Here is a 23,912-nt window from a genome sequence, read left to right on the forward strand (position 1 = left end):
TGGGAGTGGAGAGGTTGTCAAGGAAAAAAAATGCAATCATGTTGGTTTACCCTGAGTAGAATGTCTCCTGTCCCTTGAAAGAGACAGCATGCTAACAGGAGTAGAAAACTGAATTTCATGATCTCTGTGTGACTTTCTGTACGTACAATGGTATGTTTTTTTGTTGATGACTGCGGTATGTAAGGATGATCGCTACTTAGATTCTTGGAAATTTTACAGAGCAGTTTCTTCACATTCTTTGGGATTTTAGTAACATTTATACTAGTCAAAAAACCATAGATCACTATCTGAATATTTTTTAAAAAATTTATTTGACAGACAGAAATCACAAGCAGGCAGAGGCAGGCAGAGAGAGGAGGAAGCAGGCTCCCTGCCAAGCAGAGAGCCCGATGAGGGGCTCAATCCCAGGACACTGAGATCATGACCCGAGCCGAAGGCAGAGGCTTAACCCACTGACCACCCAGGTGCCCCACTATCTGAATATTTTTTAAGTGAACCATTTGTAGAAAATCCCCAAACACATACTGCAAACTGTATAAAAGAAGTATCACATTCTCCTTCTCTGAATATGTTTGCCAGTAATTCCAGCAACTTTTGTATGACTCCCATTTTCCTTTGATATATAATGAAGTATAAAGGGGCACCTGGGTGGCTCAGTGGTTTAAACCTCTGCCTACAGCTTAGGTCATGATCTCAGGGTCGTGGGATCGAGCCCCACATCGGGCTCTCAGCTCAGCAGGGAGTCGTCTTCTCCCCACCTCCTCTGCCTGCCTCTCTGCCTGCTTGTGATCTGTCAAAATCTTTTTAAAAAGTATCTTTTCATACATCTCTCAGGACAATGAACATCTTTAAGGCTTTAATGGGACAGAATCACTCCTATCCTATTTTTTAACATGGTTCTAATAGTAAAGTTTGACTCATTTTACTCCCGCCAATTTTTTATCACCCATCACATTGTGTAATGCTAATTAATTCCAAATGATGAACTGTCCCACTGTGTGAGCGTGCAAAGGGGCCAACCCAGGGAGGCCAAAAGAACACTTTATTGGTACTATGTACTCATCTGGGGAAGGGTTGCTACATTGTTCTATAACACTTAATTTATCACATTGCTTGGAGCACAGACTGTACGTTTTGAGGTTTGCTCTGTGAAAACACGCCCTGCAGCATCATTAGGCAAATGAGAGACTATATGGAAAACAAAATGAAAACTTTGACCCTTTGAAATCCTATTCCACTATTGAGGGAACAGAAGGCCAGCAAGTACCAATCACAACCTGACACCTGCACCCTCCCCCCTAGCCCTCCACTCCTGGGGGTCGGGGGACATGGGGGCACTCTTCCAGGAATCTCCAACTATCTTGATGTTAATACCTTGCTGGAGGGAAAAACCTTGAAAATGGCAAGGCCTCTGGTATGCCGTTTCTTATAGGTCCTCTTTAGCATATTAAAGTTCTTCAGAAATCTTCCTTTTCCCTTGCCTCCCCCAAAACCCATAGTTTATAACCAGCTGCCGGTCATAACCCCAGTGTGGCAGCTCCTTCTGCCTATGGGTCCTGTCCCCATGCTTTAACAAACCACCATTTTGCACCAAAGCCATCCCAAGAATTCTTTCTTGGTCGTCAGCTCTGGACTCCACCCCACCGACCCTAACATAATCTGAAACTTCATCATTTGGTGCCTGAATGTGGGGCTTTACCTTTACAACTGGACGCTGAGCTTTGGTGCAAAATTGGTGAGTACTTTCTCTCCTCTTCCTTTACTCTCATTTCAGGGGCTTTTCAAGGAGTGTGGTCTTATTGGAGCACTTGCGTGATTGTTCAGGCTGTAATCCTCTAGCCCACAGCTGCTCTATGGGAAGAGAAAGCCTGCCTTTTGGCGGGAGGTTAGTACCCTAACTGGAATGGTAGTAAGACCCAGAAACGTGATGACCTCTCTTTAGTCCTGTTCATCCATCTGCAGCTTCCAGTCCGCGAACAGGAGAAGAATGAGGCACAAAGAAGTCTGCTGCAAGAGATTGGGGAGAGCAGGGGACAACAATCGAAAAGACTGCTGCCCTGAGCAACTCCACAGTCTCTTTTATTAGATAGAAAAACAGAGGAACCGATGAAGGTCAAACATTAGTCACATGTCTTGTGGACAAATGAGGAGGAGGATTAAGTTTATAGTTAACCAAGCACATTCAAAGGACTCATCTAACGAAGGGCACTTCTGGGAAGAGAAAGGAGTGACAGTGGAAAAGGGAAGCAGGCGGTATTTCGTTCCAACCTGGGCTGACCAGGCGTTCTGGGCTGCTCGGCTTCTGGGAAACAGGCGGTGTTTGGCCTTGAGTGGGCCCAGCGTTCCCAGCGGCTCGGCCTCTGTGGGGCGGCCTTCCGCCCCTAGTGAGCCAGGCATCCCCAGCTGCCCTGCTTCATGGTGTATATATCGTCCTTCTCCCCAAAGACCTGTTGCCAGTGTTTTTCTTAAGGCTATATCTCTTAAATGTGCTTGGTAACTAGTAAAATCCTCCAGGGGTTCTAGTTTAAGTAACGCATTGTTCTGAGGGGCAGTAGCATCTCCCTCTTTTTGTTTGTGAAGCAGTAGAAAACTTACTTTGCAGCTTCTTGATTCTTCAGTCAAGATTTTCACGTGCTTCTGAGGACTAAGCATAAAAAGATTATAGCAATAAGAATAATCATTCCACCTATAACACCGAGACCAGTTTGTTTGATCCAAGTAGAAGGGTTTAAATCAGACAGAATATCATTAATTCTTTGAGTAAAACTCACTCCTGGAACTGATTGTAGTGGTGAGTAATACTTAGAATAGTATCTTGAAGTTGATTAATATCTAAAGTTAGATTATCACCATAATGGTTAGTTAACATGCCAGCGAATTTTGCTCCAAGATTTTTTTTTTTTTAAGATTTTATTACTTAGGGGTAGTTGAAATACAATTTTTTAAAAAGATTTTATTTATTTATTTGACAAGAAATCACAAGTAGGCAGAGAAGCAGGCAGAGAGAGGAGGGGGAAGCAGGTTCCCCACTGAGCAAAGAGCCCAATGTGGGGTTCAATCCCAAGGACCCTGGGACCATGACCTGAGCAGAAGGCAGAGGCTTCAACCCACAGAGCCACCCAAGCGCCCTGCTCCATGATATTTCTGATTCATTATAGGCATAGGGAGTAACAAACATTCCAGTCACATAAAATATGAAGTCTAAGCTTTATATTCTGAAGATCATCTTTTATATCTATCATGGTTGTTTCTAAATCAGAGATTCATTCGTTCATCTAATTTTTGATCTATGATCATTTGTTGATTCCAGGCTTTGCTAGCATTCTCATGCCACTTCTGTACAAACTGTGTAGTTTGTACAGTTTGATGCAAGGCTATTCCTGCAGTGGTAGCTGTAGCAGTAATGGCTATAATTCCTAAAATAGCTATTATAAGCAACCCAAGAAATCTTTTTGTTCTATGAACCCAGTCCTTCAATCCTGTTAAAAGTATGTGTACATCTGGAGAGCTTTCCCAAACACAGTGGTGTTTCACCTGTAACCAAATGCCTATTCTTCTAGCTATGAGAAGGATAGAATTGTCTGTATATACAAACATTCTCATCTACACAGGTGAACATTTTACAGCTGAGACCAACTATTTCTCTATTGCTATGATCAAAAGTCATTTTTCCAGTAACAAAAACATAGGATCTCTAACACAAGTTTTTACCCATTCTTCATCCATAAGGGGAAAAAAAAATGCATAGTTATTAGACTGATGAATGTAAAAGCCATTCCAAACTCTTATGCAATTTAAAGCAATGGTGACCGTCCATAAATTCTTTTGTCTTTTATGATAATTAGCAAAAGGAGATGGCATAGAAAGTCCTTGCCCAAGCCAGACCAGAGGTGCATCTCCTGAGGTTAAGGTTTGTGGTAAAATGGGATCATCAAAAACTTGCCATTTTAAATTTTGAGAGAATCAGGGTTCCCCCAGTGCAGTTGGTGACTGCCATCCCCTGAGGGGACCAGTCCCATGCAATTCCATAGGAAACTTGAATAACAATTGTCGGAGGCAGGCCCCTGGCCAGGGCGGCCTCCACCATTAAAAGATGGCGCCTGGCTAGTTGCCAGGTTAGGGTTGCCTCATGGGACTAAGCAGAACGCCCAAAGAGGAAGTAAACAGCATTGGTTGCTAGCGAAGCTGTTCGTTTAGGTGCACAGCCTGATTCGCTCCCTCCTGTACCCTGCTCGCTGATTGGTCATGTAAGCTATATAAGTGTGTAGACTTGCGGAAATAAAAGAGAAGATGCATCCGAACCAGGCGTCTTGTCGTCCTTGCAGGGTGAGAGCGATAACAATACTGGAGGGAGAAGCTCGACAATCCTCCCATAAAGGATGAATTCCCTCATCAGACCACATTTGTGTTCGTTTGCATTTGGGAATAGGGGGTGCTGCTGTGTTATAGCTAGGACCCCAATATTCATCAGCTTGGAATCCTTTAGTGGAGAGTAAATGTAACTGAACTTTAGTCAGATAATTATTAGTAGGAAGGTCCACCAACCATCCCTGATCATCAGGGATAAGGTAACTGGAATGATTGCCGATACACATATTGGTCTATTTTGACATCCAAAGTTAAGATTAGTATGTGTGCCCTCCTCTAAGGGCAATAGCAGCAATCTAGGATCTAAGATTCCGGGTACCCATTTCGAAGCATTTAAATAAATTGGTATTATATCTTCTCCCTACTCTACTGGATGGAGCAGGGAGGATTGGGTATGTAAGTCCAGGAAGTAGTTATTTGTGCATAACATCCAGAAAGACTTAGGACTACAGTGATGAAAAGCAAGAGGAGGACAGTCTTCCTTAGCAAGTGGTGTAGTATAAAAGCAATCCTGTAAATCTATGATACTTATTGGCCATTTGCATGGGACTAGATTAGGCGAAGGCAATCCAGGTTGGAGAGACCCTATGGGTTCAAACAGCAGGAATTACCCGCACTTAGGTCTGTTAGAAGTCTCCATTTTCCTGATTTTTTCTTAACAAAAGCTGGCAAATTCCAAGGACTATGAGATTCTTCAATAGGTCCTTTTTCTATCTGTTCCTCCACGAAGGCTTGCAAAATAAGTAATTTCTCTTGTATTAAGGGCCACTGCTCCACCCAAATGGGTTTGTCATTCTTCCAATTTAACTTAATGGGTTCAGGAGCAGGGGCCCTCAGTGAAAAATCTGGGAATCCTCCTTAGGAGAAGGTATAACCAGAGAGGCTTCCCATTGACTTAGTAAATCTTGCCCCCAAAGGTTAATGGGTAAGTCTACAATATAGGATTGTAGATAACCCTTTGACCCTTGGGGCCTTTTCAGAGAAGAATATTGGAGCTTTGACGCAGATTGCCAGCCTGTCCTAAGCCTGTACTAGTAACAGAAGAGGAATTACAAGGCCATTTCTTAGGCCAATGTAATGAGCTTATGATAGAAACATCAGCTCCTGTTACCAATTAGAACTGAAAATTCCTTTCCTTGTATTTTAAGATGACAAACTGGTCTATCTTGATAAATTTTCTCAGTTAAATATGCTCCAGCTTTTCCAGTACTCCCAAACCCATTGGAGTTTGTTTATTTTTAGACTGACCCTAGAGATAGGGTAAAAGTAACAACTGAGCAATGCAGTCTCCTTTTTGAAAAGGGTATGGAGCCACAGTAGTTAACATCACTGAAATTTCACCAGTATAATCTGAATCAACAATGCCAGTTGTGAACTAGTATTCCCTTTGAAGTAATGTTAGATCTCCCCAAAAGTAACCCAGTGGTCCCCTTTGGTAGAGGGCCATAAATATTAGTTGGAATTTTAATGGGAAGCTTCGTAGGCATTAAAAGATAATCTCTGGGAATGGGGATATCTAGTCCAGCACTACCAGGCATGGCATATAAAAAATTTTAAATGGTACATCTGTCCAAAAGCTGAGTGTTATGGGAGAATTGTCCCTCTTGTTTTTCGGGGCTGAGAGCTTGCCCCAAAATAAGTTTCCCTGAAGGGGCAATCCATCCTTGCTAAATTTGGAATGACATTGACTTGCCCAATGATTTCCCTTTTTACATTTGGGACAGAGACCAGGTGTTTTATTTTTTACATTTTGCGGAGGAATTTTCCTCTTTGCCTACACTGAGCTTTAGTATGCCCTGCTTGCCCACAGTTGAAACACTGTCCTTTAAATTTTCCTGTGGTCAGAGCAGCCATTGCTTGAGCTAACAAATCAGCTTTATAGGTCTCTGTTCCTACTCCTTGGCATAGCTTAATATAATCTGTCAATGTTCCCTTGCCTTTAAAGGCTGCTATCAATTTCTTACAATCAGCATTAGCATTCTCATAAGCCAACTGCTGAAGAATGGTATCCGCAGCCTCAAGATTATCTGTCTTTTGACAGCCTCTTGTAGTCTTGCAATAAAATCTCTTGAACCTTGTACCACTTTTTGAAAAGAAGAACACTTCTCTCCTTGGGATTCTATTCTCTCCCAGGCTTCAAACAGCAACGCCAGAACTGCTCAATAGCTTGATCATTCATTAGTACTTGGTCTTGCATCCAGGCCCATGGCCCAAGACCTATGAGCTGTTCCATGGAAATAGGAGTTTTACGAGCTCTATTGTAGGCAGCTGCTGTTTCTGCATGATCTTGCCACCATGTTTTAAATTCTAAGAACTCACTTGAAGATAGAACTGTTTTTGCTAGCAATGACCAATCCATCAGAATAAGTCGATTGCCTTCTGCGATGCCTTGAATGATTCCCATTGTAAATGGAGAATTAGCTCCATAGTTTTGTACTGCCTGTTTTAGTTCCTTCAATAATTTGAACGGAAATGACTCATGTTTGGCCTCATAGACACCATTAGGGTTGTTAGGATCATGTCCTGGAGGGACATGTTCTGTAATAACCGGGGAATTAAAATGTAAGGCATCTCGGTCTCCCACTCTCTGTGCTTCAGCTGATAGCATATACTTTTCATCTTTGTCATTAAATGGTGCCTTCTTATAGAGCAGCGGAGCTGATGGCTACAGTGCCATGGGCACCTTTTTTTTCTGTTATTGGAGGAGGAAGAGGGAGAGATTCCTCCTTTATATATTCCTTTCTGGTGGCTTTAGTAATTTCTTTCTCCTCCTGGAGGGCATGTTCAGGTTTCTCTTTTTTAGTTTCTCCTGAACATTCATTATTGCTCCCCAAATCAGGGGTTTGTAAAAGCTCCAAACCGAGTGAATGAGGGTCCAAGTAGGTCATATGGTAATTGGATTGGCTTTCCTTTAGTATGCAGAAGTTTTAACTCATGACCTACTTTTTCCCATATTTGTAAATCTAAAGTCCCTAATACAGGGAACCAAGAGCAATGTTCTTTAATTACCTTTAAAAGCTCCTTAAGTTGGCCCCCCAATGACTTTTGCTCCTCCTGCCTTTAGGAGCCATCTCAATAAGTAAACGTAAGGACAATAATCGCTTGTGCTCTCTAGATTACCCATACCCTGCAATAAGTACCCACAACTCACCAGGGGGAAAAAGACACGGCCGTGCAAAACTCATGATGGGGTTTCTTCTCCTGTTTTGTTTCTGGTCTGGTCCCTCTGTTCGGGGACCACTTGCCGCCTCCAGTCAGTGAGCAGGAAAAGAATTAGGCACAAACAAGTCAGCTGCAAGGAAAAGAGAGCAAAGGACAGCAGTCCAAAGGACTACTGCCCCGAGCTATTCCACAGTCTCACTTTTATTAGATAGAAACAATAGCCAACAGAGGAACTGATGAAGGTCAAACATTAGTCACAGGTCTTGTGGATAAACAAGGAGGAGGATCAAGTTTGTAGTTAACCAAGCACATTCAAAGGACTCATCTAACAACGGGCTCTTCTGGGAAGAGAAAGGAGCGACAACAGAAAAGGGAAGCAGGTGGTATTTCGTTCCACCCTGAGATGACCAGGCGTTCCTGGCTGCTCGGCTTCCGGGAAGCAGGCAGCGGTCGGCCTTGAGCGAGCTGGGCATCCACAGCTGCCCATGACAAGCTGGGCATCCCCGGCTGCCCAGCTTCATGGTCATATACGTCCTTCTCCCCAAAGACCTGTTGCCAGTATGTTTTTCTTTTTAATTTTTAAAATTTTATTTATTTTTTTGACAGAGACAGATCACAAGTAGGCAGAGAGGCAGGCAGAGAGAGGAGGAAGCAGGCTCCCTGCTGAGCAGAGAGCCCGATGCGGGACTCGATCCTAGGACCCTGAGATCATGACCCAGGCACCCCAGCATATGTTTTTCTTAAGGCCGTATCTAAATGTGCTTGGTAACTAGTAAAATCTCCCGGGGTTATAGTTTAAGTAACACATTCTTCCGAGGGGCAGTTGCATCTGTCCTTCCTTCCTTTTTTTTTTTTTTTTTTGGCAGAGAGAGACACAGGGAGAGAGGGAACACTAGCAGGGATAGTGGGAGAGGGAGAAGCAGGGCTCAATCCCAGGACCCTGGAATCATGACCTGAGCCAGAGGCAGACATTTAATGACTGAGCCACCCAGGCACCCCTTTATTCCTGTTCTTGGGCTTGGGACAGCCACCTAAGTCATCAGGGACCGCTGCCAATCTTAACTCCTGTGTGTGGTTTCCTCCTGATTGATCTAATGTGATCCCCTCAACATCCCTGGTCTGGCCGCTTCTGGTCACAGGACTTCCACTGGGGATGAAGGTTTAGAATACAGGTGAGGTTCAGTGGGGTGGAGTCTGGAGCCAACAACCAAGAAAGAATTCTTGAGACATCTTTGGTGCAAAATGGTGATTTATTAAAGCACGGGGACAGGACCCGTGAGCAGAAAGAGCTGCTTCCCTGAAGTTGTGACCGGTGGCGGGTTAAGTACTATGGGGTTCAGGAAGGTAAGGAAAAAGGGAGGTTTCAATAGAACTTTCATATGCTAAAGATGACCTATAAGATACCAGATACCTGAGGCCCCGCCATTGTCAAGGTCTTGCCATTGTCAAGTTCGGTTTTCCCTTCTAAACGGGTATTAACATTAAGATAGTTGGGAGATTACTAAAGAATGTCACCTATGTCCCACCCAGGAGTGGGGGTGAGGGGACGTTGAAGGGTGTCAGCCTTTTGCTTTGTCCTCAGCCAGGCTTCTGTTCCCTCATCCCAGGTACCCGACTGAATTAAAATCCAACAGGGACATTCCTTAGGGAAGCTGGCTGTCAGGACCACTGTGTGTGGGAATGTTGCTTAGACCATGATGGATTTCAATTTTTACTGTTTCTTGTCAGTGTCCACTACTAAGTACTTAAAGCTACAAAATTCGGTAATTTTCCCTTGTAAAAGTTTTCTAGTATTTTCCATGGGTTAAAATGACAGGGCAGTATAAAACCTTCAGGACAGACAGTGGCGTGGCATGGCAGGGCATTTCAGTACATTTCACCAGGCACCCATCTGTAGTCTAGGATGCAGTGGGGGAGGGGAAGGATACCGGCACCCCTCCAGGGCCTTTGATGGCAGGAATGCCTTCACGGGGAAGGCAGGATTGTGGTCAATAGCGATGTCTTGTTTGAGGGATGCCTCCATTCGCTTTTGACACAGGGGAACCTCTGACGTATCTCACATGGGCCGCCAGCCTGGAGTCAGGGGGATTTGATAATAGACCTTCTTTACTTTTCTGGGAGCATGGCCCCAGTAGGCTTCTCCCGTTCCCAAGGACTCTACCTTAGGGTGCCTTTTAACCCACTGGAAGGAAACTGCATTGCAAAACTTAGGAAAGGACTGAGCTTCTGGAACACTGCATGGCCTCAGTGGGATCTATCAGTCAGATCTCCTCAGCGGGAAATAAGGCAAACGAACCTAGGGGACCTTCATGGCTATACCTGGGCCTCCACTGCTTTACACTGGGACCCTGACCTAAGGACCTCCTGCAAATGTATTTGCCTGAGTATGTCTGGCTAGTAACCCCCTCCTGAAATACTGGATGATAATTATGTACTAAGCCACCTCCTGGTAAACCCAGGTTGCTGGTGGATATGCAGGCCATCCCTAGTAAAGGGAACTCTGACTTTCTCTCTCTCTCTGTTCCTCCTAACAGATGTGGGGGCTTCTCCTTCACTAACTTCCTGGGTTGATGGCTATAACTAGAGCCAACTGGGGTTCATCTCCCTTTGGGACAGAGACATTAAGGACTATTCCCAAGCAGCTGCCCAAACTCCCTTCGTTTCAGGGAAATTCCCTCTTCTCTGGCCTGATCTGGACTGCCTAACCCCCCCCCCTTGCTGGCAGGAAAATATGGTGTTTCCTCCTCTCTCGGAGCTGATGAGCTCTGAAACAGAGAACCCCTTCTCTGCCTTCTGGCAGCACTTTGTCTCTTCTGTCTCCCCTTCCCCTGTTTCTACACCAATGTGGGTACCACCTGCGTGACCAGCCTCTAGACCGTCCTTGGTGCCTCCATGGCTCCTCCTCTCTTCACAGTCAGGGAGCAAGAAGAGCACCCCCTGGACCTCATACCGTCCAGGTAAACTCTGGACGTGGGGTGGACCCAGGTGGAATTCCATCAGTACTTGAACTAAGTCTTTTTGGTTAATTAAGATAGACATGTCTTTAAAGTTGCCAACATTGAATGTGAAACTTACTGTTGAGGTTTGCTGAAAGTCAAAGAAGCTAATATCTCTGTTGCAATTTGTTAGCAAAAAGATGACTAAACTGATGATTCAATGTCTGTCTCAAAGTTTTCATGGGTAATTGTTCAGATAGTTTTCAAAGTCATTGGACTTGGATGATAAACGGAATTAAATTCATTGGACATCTAGGTCTTTTCCAAAGAGCGTAAAGTACTAAGTCATTAATTACTGGACATAGGTTGGTGCTTTTTACTTCTTATTGCAAAGAAATGAAGGATATTTAAATCTGTTGGTAAACAAGTTTTGTGGTTAATGGAGTCACAAATTTGCCATCTAATGAATGCCGATGTAATCATTCACAATTGGTTTTTCCTTAGTCTTCACTGGAGATTAAGGTTTCTAAAGAATGCAAAATTCTAAATGACTAATGGGAATGCATTTTTGTGGAAGGTAAATGGTAATTTTGTCCTAAATAAGATGGTTGTTTGGAAAGATGGCTTGGGACAAAATCTGAATGCAAAGAAAAGTTGTAGAAGGTTTGTGAAAGAAAAATTTTGGAACGGAATTTTAGGTGTGGTCAGGGCAGACTAAGATGAACATAAACAGATTTTAAAGTAAACTGACATAAGATTGAAGTCTGCTTTCTCTCTCTTCAAATTTTGCACCAAGACGTCTCGAGAATTCTTTCTTGGTTGTTGGCTACCATGGAGCCTCACTTATATTCTAAGACTTCATCACTGAAGGTGATATAATACCTTTGGCAAGAATGGAGGCACATATAACACCGTGTATGGGAGCACGCAGATAGAAGATCCAACAGGGAACTTTTGCAAAATGCTAATGCAGCTTATTCTGATTAAATATTAGGGGTTTGGGGAGGCACCTGGGTGGCTCAGTGGGTTAAAGCCTCTGCCTTCGGCTCAGGTCATGATCCCAGGGTCCTGGGATTGATCCCCGCATTGGGCTCTCTGCTTTGTGGGGAACCTGCTTCCTCCTCTCTCTGCCTGCCTCTCTGTATACCTGTGATCTCTGTCTGCCAAATAAATAAAATCTTTTAAAAAAATTAGGGTTTTTTTGGGTAGGAAATGTTTATTAAGAATGTTCTTTTCATAAGCATAATGACATTGCGTGCTTTTTCTCCCACTAATAGGTTGTTTTTGTTGTTGTTGTTGTTGTTTTTTAACATTTCCATCTAGTTTCATTTTCTGGTTCAATGATAAAGAGCTCCCTAGTTAGCCCCTTTTTAGCCTCTAATGCCCTGCAAGCTGATCTCCAGTTGGGGTTATGTAATCAAAGTAAAATAAAACTTTAAGCTATAGTCACATTTGGGCAGGCCTTGTAATTTCATATTTTATTTACTTATATTTATCTCCCTTTCATAAAAATACTGTACCAACAAACCAATATTCCTGTTTTTTAACTCAAACCAATGCACCCTCCCAAAAACCAAACTCTGGACTACTTTTCTCAAAGTGTTTCTAGAGAACTCCAGTTGTTGCTATTCCTTTCATGGATCTTTTTAATTTTCCACTTCAGGCCCCTGGGCAAATGCTAGAGCCCCAGGCAAGCTTGAAATTAATCACTACTACTGTTCAGATCCCTTTCCTCTTGTCCTAGGATTTTTTTTTTTAAGATTGACATTTATGATGCCTTCTGCATCCCCCAGTCCTACCTGTACCCCTGTACTCCCAGCCTGGATGGGACAGTCTACACAACTTCCTTTATGAGTAGCAGGAAAACTAGTGATTGTCCCCCTATTAAATATCCCAGATCAAATTCAAATTATACTGTCCACTTAATCTAACCTAGGAAAGCACTTCTTTGCATTTGGGAGGATGTGAAATGCCTAAGATAACTGTGTGCCTTCTTAAAATGCATGTTCACTTTAATACCATTTTTTGTCTTAGAATGTGACCTTGGATAGGACTAGTTAGAGCCGATAATTTCAAAGCATTTAGACTTTGTGCCATAATTTAGATCACAATATAAATGTAGCCACCATCTCTGCCTCATTAAAAGGGCATTTCTGATCTTTTTGCCTGCTATCTGAAAAGCGAATAAAAAGACAAATCAACGAGAGTGGAGGAAAGTTGACAAAGAAGTAGAGAGTGGTGGTCTGAGTCTTATGAAAACAATTCTTACCTTCCTTGGTGCCACAGAAAGGATCCTCCATAGGACAGTGCCAGGTACTGTTGGGGTAAATGGGGAGCCAGAAATCAGCAGGAATACCTGGCTTGCTAAAATCTAACACAGAGGGCGCTGGGGGTGATAGAAGGTTTGGGAGGAGGGGGATGCCTTTGGAATGCCCTGGCCTGCTCCCCACTCTGCTGTGGGAATGCCGCGGGGAGGGGCTTTCCCCAAAGCTCTGTTAGTCCAAACAGCTGCCAAGCGACCTGAGAGATGGATGCTTTGGCCCCTAGGCTATGTTTGAAATGGGTAGAACAGGAAGATGAGCATATTGCATCTTTCCTGGAAACAGCTCCTCCTAGTGTCAGTGAGACCTCTTGTTGAGAAACAGTGGTAAGGATTTGTGATTATCCTGAAGGACCCCTAAAGCGGGAGCAAAGGAAGGCAAAGGGTCTCCGAGCCTTGATCCCCTTGCCTTGCCTCTCTGCAACAGCAATGTCTGGAGTAATCTTTCATCCGTCGGCACAGGGATTGCTGTCCATTCCTGGCAAGGTACTACTTTTCTGAAATCATGCGTTCTCATGAATTTTTTGAAGTATAATTAATATGCAGTCTTATATTGGGGCGCCTGGGTGGCTCAGTGGGTTGAAGCCTCTGCCTTCGGCTCAGGTCATGATCCCAGGGTCCTGGGATCGAGCCCCGAGTCAGGCTCTCTGCTCAGCGGGGAGCCTGCTTCCTCCTCTCTCTCTGCCTGCCTCTCTGCCTACTTGTGATCTCTGTCTGACAAATAAGTAAATAAAATCTTTAAAAAAAATGCAGTCTTATATTAGTTTCAGAGATACAATATAATGGTTCATCAATTCTGTACCTTGCTCCATGCTCATGAAGATTGGTGAACTCTTCCTCTCTTTTCCCTCCCACTTCCCTCTGGAAACCACCAGCCTTTTCTATTTAAGAATCTTTTTTGTCTATTTTTCTTTGTTTGCTTCTTAAATTCTACATATGAATAAAATCATATTTGTCTATCTCTACCTTATTTCACCTAGCCTTATTCCCTCTGGGTCCATCCTTTTTTTTTTTTTTTTCAAATAGGAAGATCTCCTTCTGTTTTATGGCTAACGAATATTACATTGTACATATATGTCCCATCTTCTTGATTCATTAATCTAGCAGTGGACACTTGGGTTGCTCAGCAACAAAACAAAAAGGCAACCTCCTCATTGGGAAAAGATTATTTGCAAATGATCTATCCGATAAGGGGTTAAGATGAAGAGGATAATGACCCAGAGCAGGCCCAGGCCAGGAGGCCGCAGAAAATGGCAAGTTACTAACAATAAGCTAGAGATAAGCAATACTTTTACCGGCAGCAAGAGCTCACCAGCCCTTTCTGCTTCTGTGAACAGGCTTCCTCCTACAGGTTCCCTGCACTCCTGTTCTGGCCCAAAGCAGCCCCTGCTCCCCTGGTTTAAACCCACCTCCCAAGAGTCAGCATAGTTCTAGGTACCTGACTGCCTGCACTCCCCTATGAAAGCCTTGTGACCCCCTTGCCTGGGGCCCAGAGTTTGGAGCATGAGCTCATCTGGATCCCCTGGCATGAAATAAATCCAAGTACTCCTACTTCTCCAAGTGTCCCTTGATCTCTTGCTGGTCTGATTTTCACTTTTCTGCAACAAATATCCAAAATGTGTAAAGAACTGATACAACTCAGCTCAAAAAATCCAATTACAAATGGACAGAGGAGCTGAATAGACATTTTTCCAAAGGCAACATACATATGGCCAGCAGAGACATGAAAGGATGCTTAACATTGCTCTCCATCAGGGAAGGCAAATAAAAACCATGGAGAACTGTCACCTCACACCTGTCAGAATGGATAATATAGAAAACACAAGACACAGTGAGTGTTGCTAGGATGTGAAGGAAAAGAAGTTGGTGCACCATGTGGGAATGCAAACTGGGGCAGCTACCAGGAAAAACAGTAGGGAGGTTCCTGAAAAAAATTAAAACTTGAAATACCATATCTTCCACTAGTTAGTATTTACCCAAAGAAAACAAAAACACTTACTTGAAAAGATACAAGTTTTCCTGAATTTTTGACCAATAAGTTATTCTATAAAAAGTGTTCAGGTGTATTAGGATTCAGCAAGCTAGAAGTCAATAGAGTTGTCAATGAATGACGAGATTCATAGATTCCACAGAACTTTGTGGATCTGGAGGTTTTCTTCTGTTAACACATTTTTATTAATAAATATCAATTAATAAGAGTTTTTATTTCCAAAATTTATTTTATCCGTAAAAAGTAAGGTACCTAGTAAACACAGATACTGTCTACAAAGTCAACTTGTAACTCTCCTAGAGGACTTTAACTTTTCTTGACAGTCATCATCATGTCTAAAAATAATACATTTATACTTCTAGTTCTTGGAATGTCTTTTCTTTCACTTCGTAGGTTGGATCTGCTGTTTGCTTATTACTTCTTGAAGCAACCTCCCCAAGAAAGGAATGTAAAAGAGGTAAATTTTCTGTTTTTCTGTTTGATAATGGTTTTATTCCATACCGGTATGGTTAACAGTTTGGTAGCTGATGAAAGTGCATGTTGAATCTTCTCTTATTGGTCTTTCAGTAATTGATAGTACTTTTTGAATATTATTTATATTATATTGAAAATATCTTTTATTATCTCCACTTTTACCTTCTTTGTTTTATTTCAGTCCTTCTGAAATTTCATGATAATGTATCTGTGTATGAGTCTCTTTAGAAAGTGTTAGATTCTCTATTGAGCCTTTTTCTTTTTGTTGTCACCCTCTCTTATATATCTATATTCCAAAATATTTAGTAAACTGTTCAACCTTATATTTGTTTGAATTTTTTATTTTTAATTTTTTAAAAGGTTTTATTTATTTATTTGACATACAGAGATCACAAGTAGGCAGAGAGGCAGGTAGAGAGAGAGAGAGGAGAAAGCAGCTCCCTGCTAAGCAGACAGTCCGATGTGGGGCTCTATCCCAGGACCCTGGGATCATGACCCCAGTGGAAGGCAGAGGCTTTAACTCACTCAACCACCCAGGCCCGCCTGTTTGAATTTTTAAAAATAATTTTGTCAATCATGTTTAAAAACATGATCCAGTACATTCAAGAAAAGAAATCTCTGTAGGTCTTTGAATTGTTGAATTTTAGAAGCAAAACCCTTTTTTCTGGGGACACAGAACATTTCCCATGACCAAAGTTAAAAAGTGGTAGTAGTAGTAGTCTTTGCCCTTCCTCTCCACCTCCCCTACTTCCTCCTCTTCCTCCTCATCCCACTACTGGTGATGATGTAATGCTGTTGGGGACATAAATTAATATAACCCTCCGGGAGGGCGCTTGCTTAGTAGAGACCGAAGCTTTAACAGCATGACTATGACCTAACCGCTCATACATACAGAGTCTACCTCTAAAAATGTATAACTAAAAAATTGTAAGAATACCATAGAAATGTATTCAAGAATAGGGTAACTCATGCCCAAGATTGAGAAAATATATCAATTAAGTTACACTTAGGTGCAAGTAACCAGGGAAAAGTTCCTGAATTAATAGAGTGACTTATTTCATATTAAAATGGGTAGATTTGGCATCAGTTAATTTGGTGGCTTATACATATCATTAAAGAAGTTGGGTTCATTTCTCATATTGGCCTATGGTGCCTGTCTACAATTAAACTGGCAAGAATTATGCTATTATAGGAATTGATGATGAAATGCCAATAGAAGCCAAGAGGTCTCCAGCTGGGTCGGTGCAGGATTTTTATAGACAGGTACAAACAAGTTTCGGGTAGGGCTGGGCTGATTGGTTGACAGTTTGAACAGGTATACCTGGCGTCAGTGGATTGGGTCAGGGGGACCCGTGTACACAAGCAGGGGTCCGCGCGAAAGCAGACAAAGGGTCCAGGTGTGAGCAGACAAAGGACCCGCGCCAAAGCTGACAAAGCAATCTTACAGAAGCAGAACTGGCAGGTTAGCCCGCGGGTGCGCGAAAAAGCAAGTGTTCGTACAGAAGCGAAACTAGCTGGTTAGAAACGCACTTCTAGCTGGGGGGGTGTTTTTGGTCTCTCAATGAAACTAAGCAGGATTGAGATGAATTTCTGAAGAAGTTGTTGAGATTATGTTGGTAATTAGCATGGTGGCTAAGCTTCCCACTGGAATCGATTAATTAAAGTTTTAGAATTTTGTATGACCATACAGGAATGTATCTCACAAAGGTCTGAAGCTAGGACCCACTGACCTTTGTTTTGGGGTGACTAAATTTAACTTTATTGAATCTCAAAGAGAGTTCATAAGAGTTGGTTTGTGCTTAGAACCTAGTGCAATAGACAGATATTCAAGTCTCCAGAGCAGCTGAGACAGAGTTAGGCAGGGGTTTTGGGATGGGTGGCAGAACACAGGAGTACAAAACAGGGAAGGTAAGCTTCTAAAATCCATCCACATTCTCACCATGCATAAGTGGAATGAATCCTTGTACCTCACAAACCACTTACACCTCACATACATGGAGTGACTATTTTGGGGTTTAGACATTGACCCCTGGACAAATTCCTCTTTTGTTCAGTCATTCCCATAAGCTTACATAACTTGTCACCTTGAAAAAGTCCCATCCTGTGTCCTTCAGTGTTTTTCTATCACTGATACAGTTATCCGTGCTAATAATCATGTGGGTGGTGTACTGTGCAAGTCTCACAATTTTAAGAAAATTGTAAAATACTTAGGATAAACATTTAAGGATAGAAACTTCTTTTTTTTTTTTAAGATTTTATTTATTTATTTGACAGGGATCACAAGTAGGCAGAGAGGCAGGCAGAAAGAGAGGGGGAAGCAGGCTCCCTGCCAAGCAGAGAGCCCGATGCAGGGCTTGATCCCAGGACCCTCAGATCATGACCTGAACCAAAGGCAGAGGCTTTAACCCACTGAGCCAACCAGGCACCCCAAGGAAAGAAGCTTCTATCTTATTATGATATTGTGCTCATAAAATAGCGTTATTTTAAAAATTAATTGGGACTGGATGAAAAAGAGTAAGATTCAATCTTAGAACTTCAGATGAGCAGTAATCTGTGTGTACCAGAGACAAATGCTTATGTCTGTATAATTCACTGGGAGTTTCCCAAATTTAAGTGATTTGGAGAAACTCTTTGGAAAATTCTACAGGTAGAAGAAAAACATTATAGAGACAATATCAACATTTAGAGAAAATAATTTGAACTTTGCTTTTTGGTATAGGGATGTGATGATGATGATGATGATGATGATGATAAAATACCAATGGCATGTATCTGCTTAACCTCATTCATGGAGTAAGTGCTTTTGCTGTTGAAAGGAGAAATTCATCAGATCTTTAAGTGTTCGCCTTTTTAAATGCAAATGATAGTAGTGCTGAAATAGCAAACTGAATTGAGGACAATACATCACTAAGTAAGTTTTTAAATTCAAGATAAATAGGTAAAGCATAAGCAATAACAAGGACTGATCATGAGTAACATCAAATAGTCTGATTTTAGCACATTACAAAGTAAACTCAGAATTTTCGTGAGAGGAAGGGATCCAGTAGCCATCTGTGAAATTTGAAATAGTATAACTTTTCAGCAAAGGAAGAGACATAAGCTTGATCCACCTGCCAGTGTCTCATGTTATTTTTCCTTATTTTCTTGCATTTTTCTCCAATTCCAGTAACATGAACAGATTCACAACTTACTTAAATAGCAAAGAACAAAGGATATACTCATACTCAACTGTCAGGTACAGATCAAATAATTGAGATCCTTTATCCTTTTAGAAAAATACATCTGTAAGATGTCAAAATGTCCTGTCTCTTTAAAGATAGGTTATAGAGGTGAATGGCTAAGTGCATAACCATGAGATGTCATGACCTGGGTTTGAATCATAGTCAGATGTTTACTAATCATGTAATCTGGTCAAGTCTTTTAAAATGCCTAAGCCTTAGCTCATTTGTTTTTGTTTGTTTGTTTGTTTGTTTGGTTGGTTGGTTGTTTGGGGTTTTTTTGTTTTTTGTTTTTTTTTTTTTTTGGTCTCTATCCATCTGTATTCATTGGGTCATTATGAGGAATAAATTAAATAATGTATATTAAAAGTTACATAAAGTTTTTGGAAAATCTTAGCAAATGGATCTAGTGTGGATCACTCTTCAGGCAAAACTTCCTGAAAACTATTGATAAACCATCACCAAAACATCATTATATGTCAAAATATTTTTTTTTTTAATGGTAAAAAGGAAGCTCTGTCTCAAATTAGAAAGAAGAAGAGAATCTCAGAGAAAAGAAATCAAATTTCTTCAAAAAAGAATCTCAGAGAAAAGAAATTGACATTGTGTTGGGTCGGTGGGCTCCGGGAGTGCAGGAGGAACAATAGAAATGACCAGCGACTCTGGAGGCTCCTGGAGTGCAGGAAGAGCAATGGAAATGACCGCCACGGGGGGGGGGGGGGGGGGGGGGGGGGGGGGGGGGGGGGGGCTCCCTGCCACCTTCCAGCCTACCCCCCCACCCCGCCCCAGTCCTTAACCCTTGACTCTCCCACCAAAGGGATGTATGCCCAGGTCATGTCTCCATAGGTAACCCGATACATATGCAGGAGACAGATAAAAGACCCCCTCCAACTCCCTCCCAGCGCGACTTCCCCCCACTCTGCTTTCCAGAGCCGCGGAACCTCGCCCAAGGGTGCTCACCTCCTCCAGTGCTACTTTCTTGGCTCCCCTTCTCCTGAGCCCTGAAACTTCACTGGAGAGTGCCTTTAATAAACCTTGCCTTGCACCCACTTTGCCTGGTGTTGTGTTTATCTCGCCTATAAAACCTTACACATTGGTGATCCTTGCCTGGGCCTGAGGACTTGGTGTCCATGTGGACTGTGGAGAACAGTGACATGACCTTACTTGAAGGCAAGCTTGAAGCTGGCTATAAAGAAGACCGCTCATAAAGCTGGGGCACTTGAAGTGAAAGATTATCTCTAAAAATGAAGGAGAGAAGCTGTAGAATGTAATTTTTCTTTCCTTTATGCTATGAATGGGAAAAATAAAAAGATCTTTGAAAACTTGAATTCCCAGTCCTGGACCACACCTGAGAAGAGATGAGAATTCCACAAGACAAGACAACTTTAAAATATGACATAAGAGAGCCAAATCAATATCTAGAAATGAAAATACAGAGTGGTTTTTAAAATAATAAATAGCCTAAAAATTGTTAAATGAAAAAAAATTAAAGAACTGTTTGACATAGGAATACATACACATGAGAAATAGGAAGAAAAGAGAAGGTTCTAGTGTATTTATAATGGTAGTTTCCAGTTGGAGGAATACACAGAATATGGGACAGATTACAGCTGTAGAGAATGGAATGAAATTTATGGGTTTGACGAACAAAAATACCTGAATGCATAATTGAAGAATCACAAATGAAGCAGAGGAAAAACCCAGAGATATAATAGTTAAAATAAAAAAGAATAACACTTAGATGCAATATGGCAATAAATAAGAGGTCAAAAGTCCAAGTGAATACCTCTTTGATTTGCAAACAGTAAAAAAATAAAAAAATACTTAGTTTTCTATATTTTCTTTGGGAAAACATTAAACAGAGCAAAATGAAGCCATTTTTCAGGAGTAAGACACAATATTACTAATAATCTGACATTCACAGAATGAAAATGTCTTTAATAAGAAATGAGTTTTCAGTAAGAAGCAAGACAGTCAGTATAGAAATTCAGCTTCTGACCAGGATGAAATAACAGGAAACAGATCTGTGCTTCCAAGTGAAGCTATCTAAAAACAAACAAGGTTATGAAAAAGTGGTTTTCGAGACACTGGGCATTACAAAATGAAGAAAAAGGATCCCTTAGAAATGGTCTGGGCAGGAACATGAGCCCTAGAAAGACCCATTGAGACTTTTCAGTCTGGGGCATTCCAGAGGACAGACCTACATGTAGTTCTATGGGTCTCTGTGTTAGCAGTAGCTGGGAATCTGGAAAGCTAGCAAACTGAACAGAGGGTAATACATCACTAGTAAGCTTTTAAATTCAAGATAAATAGATAAAGCACAAGCAATAACAAGGACTTGTCACGAGTAACTTCAAATAGTCTGATTTTGGCACATCACAGAGTAAACTCAGTATTCCTGAGAGGAAGGGATCCAGTAGCAGCAGGGATTCACAGCAGGGAATCCTGTGAGGAAAGAGTCCCAGAGAGAGAATTTCAGAGATTGGTTGAAGGTTCCCTTGAATATTTGGCTGAGTACTTACCTGGCATGCATGTGAGGAAACTAATGACCACCAAGAAAAAAGCAGCTGGAAGAATTAGAAGGAACAGTGATTGATGTTTACATGGAACTAGGAGTAAGGCCTGCTCCCCTCAGTGATACTGGAAAACGTGGTGATTGACACAAAGTGTTTCTTTGAGTTGATGTACTAAAGCTGTAAAAATTCATTTAATGTTCTCTCTTCTCATACCCAGTATCTATCAGTTATGGGTCATTTTTGATTAGGTGATATTCGCCCTCACCCAAGGTTGTATTTTCCTGCACTCTTTCAACTTTTTTTTGGCTTTCCGTGAAGCTAGCATTACCTTTATATAAGAGGTACTCATAAATTCAGCATAAAAATTATTTTATAGCCCACTTGTGGTTGATCTGCTCATGAATCCCCAGTCCTGGACCACACATGAGAAGAGATAATCAGAATTCCATAAGACAACACAAATTTTTTTATATATTTGGATTTTATTACGATTTGAATTTAAAAAAAATTTTGGGGTGCCTGGGTGGCTCAGTGGCTTAGTGTGTCTGCCTTTGGCTCGGGTCGTGATCCTGGCGTCCTGGGATTGAGCTGCACATCGGGCTCTCTACTCCGTGGGAAGCCTGTGCCCCCCCCACCCCAGCCCGCCTTTGCCTACTTGTGATCTCTATCAAATAAATAAATAAAATTTAGAAGAAAAAAAAAAGAAAAGAAAAAAGTTTTGAGAAATATTAATCCAAGTGACTGCCACAGTCCTCTCTATCCCTGTCATGCTGGTGAAGTTTTAGAATTCGAGTGAGGTTCAGTGGGGTGAAGCCCAGAGCGGATGACCAAGAAAGAATTCTTGACACATCTTTGGTGCAAAATGGTGGTTTATTATAGCACAGGACAGACAGGACTCATGGGCAGAAAGCGCTGCTGTGCCGGGGTTGTGAGGAGTGGTGATTTTAAGCTAAGGTTAGGGGAGGTAAAGGAAAGGGAGGGTTTGAAAGAAGACACCCAGGATACCAGAGGCTTTGCTGTTTGTCAAGTTAAGGTGGTTTTTCCTTTCAGTAAGGCATGAACAAAAAGATAGTTGAGAGCTTCCTGGAGGAATGTCACACTCCTGCCACCACCTGTCCTTATCAATGAGCTTTAGGTTTAGAAGAAATTTAACCTTTTTTACATTTTCCTCTGCCTCAGGCTCCCCCAACTGTTAAGGAGCTAAAGATGATGTTAGAGCTTCAGGAACTGAGTTATGGGTCTTTGGAAGTTAGGCTATTGGTAAGAAAGCCTCTTCCTTGTAAATCACTAGGACATTTGTAAAGTGAGGGAGACTCAGGTCTTGCAGGATTGTGATCTCTACAAGTTAACTATTTGTTTTTCCTTGAAGGCAGCCAGGAGTGCCTGAAGAATGTCACACAAGTCACAAAGGGTGGCTGCGGGGAGGTGCTGTAGGTTTCCTGCATCTCCTTAGTCCTCAGTTAGCCTTCTGTTCCCTCATCACTGCTATAAGGCTTCATTCCATTAACACCCAAGTAAACAGCCATCCTCCTGACCTATCCTCTTAATATTTGACATTCATTTTAACACTGATGTCACCCAAGTAACTTAGTCACAGATTTCTAAACAAAGTAAAAATATTCTGCTAGCCTTTAATTCACAATATGCTATTTTTAGACAAATTAAAGAACCTCTGTTTCTTACAAGTATTATGTTACTATAGTTTCTCTGTTGAAATGTGGAATATTACAGATTGCCCTTCTCAAACCTTGATGTCTAGCAATATAATTTACTGTCATCTATTCCTTACTCAAGGAAATAAAATACAAACAAACTTTATTTTGGTTTTGTCCTGTTTCTCTCCTTCCCAGTCTTCTTCAAGCAAATATCAGATTATTGATAACAATATTGCCTGTTTCTACCACAGTATTGTCTTTGCTGCCAATCTATTTCAGTGAGATAGCCAAACAGCCGGCCATATATGTCTTCCACTTAAGGCCACTGCTGATAGTCCCATTTTATCCTGAGTAAAAAAATACTCTTCTTCTTGAACTACTAGTGTGGGACTGAGAGGAGACTGTGGTATTTAGTAAGACTTGCTCAGGGGTTGAGAGGTGAGAAGAACCTGTGTTTTTGGCCTCACAGCCTGTCTTACCTATTTGAATAACTGATAAGACACAGACGAAATCTGATTCATTCAGGTCTACAAAACTGCATGAGGGAGATTAATGAATCCATACCAAATCATAATTTGCACAGTTTTATGCAGATACATTTGAAAACCTAGATGAAATACATAACAAATTATTTTAAAGTCTTTTTTCTGAATAAGTCTATATATATAATTGTTCCTAAAATAATTCTCCTCAAAATCTATCCCCATAGAGACAGAAAATTCAAAGAGACCAGTGCCAAAGAAAAACTAGGAAAATAATAGTTAAAGAAAATCCCACCAGGGATTTTCACAGGGGAAAGACACCAGGGAGATGCACAGGGGAAGTACACAAAATCTTGGAAAACAACAACAACAACAACAACAAAAAACCTAACCTGCATGAAGTATTATAGAATACATGAAAAAGAACTTTTTAAAAATTTATTTGGCGTGAATACAACATAGATATCAAAACCTGACAAAAATTACAGGTGATTTTTAAAAAAAATATTATAGTTGACTTATAATGTTATATTAGAAATGGATTTAACAGGGGCTCCCGGGTGGATCAGTGGGTTAAGCCTTTGCCTTTGGCTCAGGTCATGATCTCAGAGTTCTGGGATCAAGCCCCACATTGGATTCTCTGTTCAGCGGGGAGCCTACTTCCACCACCACCACCCCCCACCCAGCCTGCCATTGTCTCTCCGTCTGCCTCTCTGCCTACTTGTGATCTCTCACTCTCTGTCAAATAAATAAATAAAATCTTAAAAAGAAATGGATTTAACAGATGTAAA

This window comes from Mustela putorius, unplaced genomic scaffold, assembly GCF_011764305.1.
Source record: "Mustela putorius furo isolate JIRA1106 unplaced genomic scaffold, ASM1176430v1.1 tig00537227_pilon_pilon_pilon, whole genome shotgun sequence".
In the NCBI taxonomy this organism is placed as follows: Eukaryota; Metazoa; Chordata; class Mammalia; order Carnivora; family Mustelidae; genus Mustela; species Mustela putorius.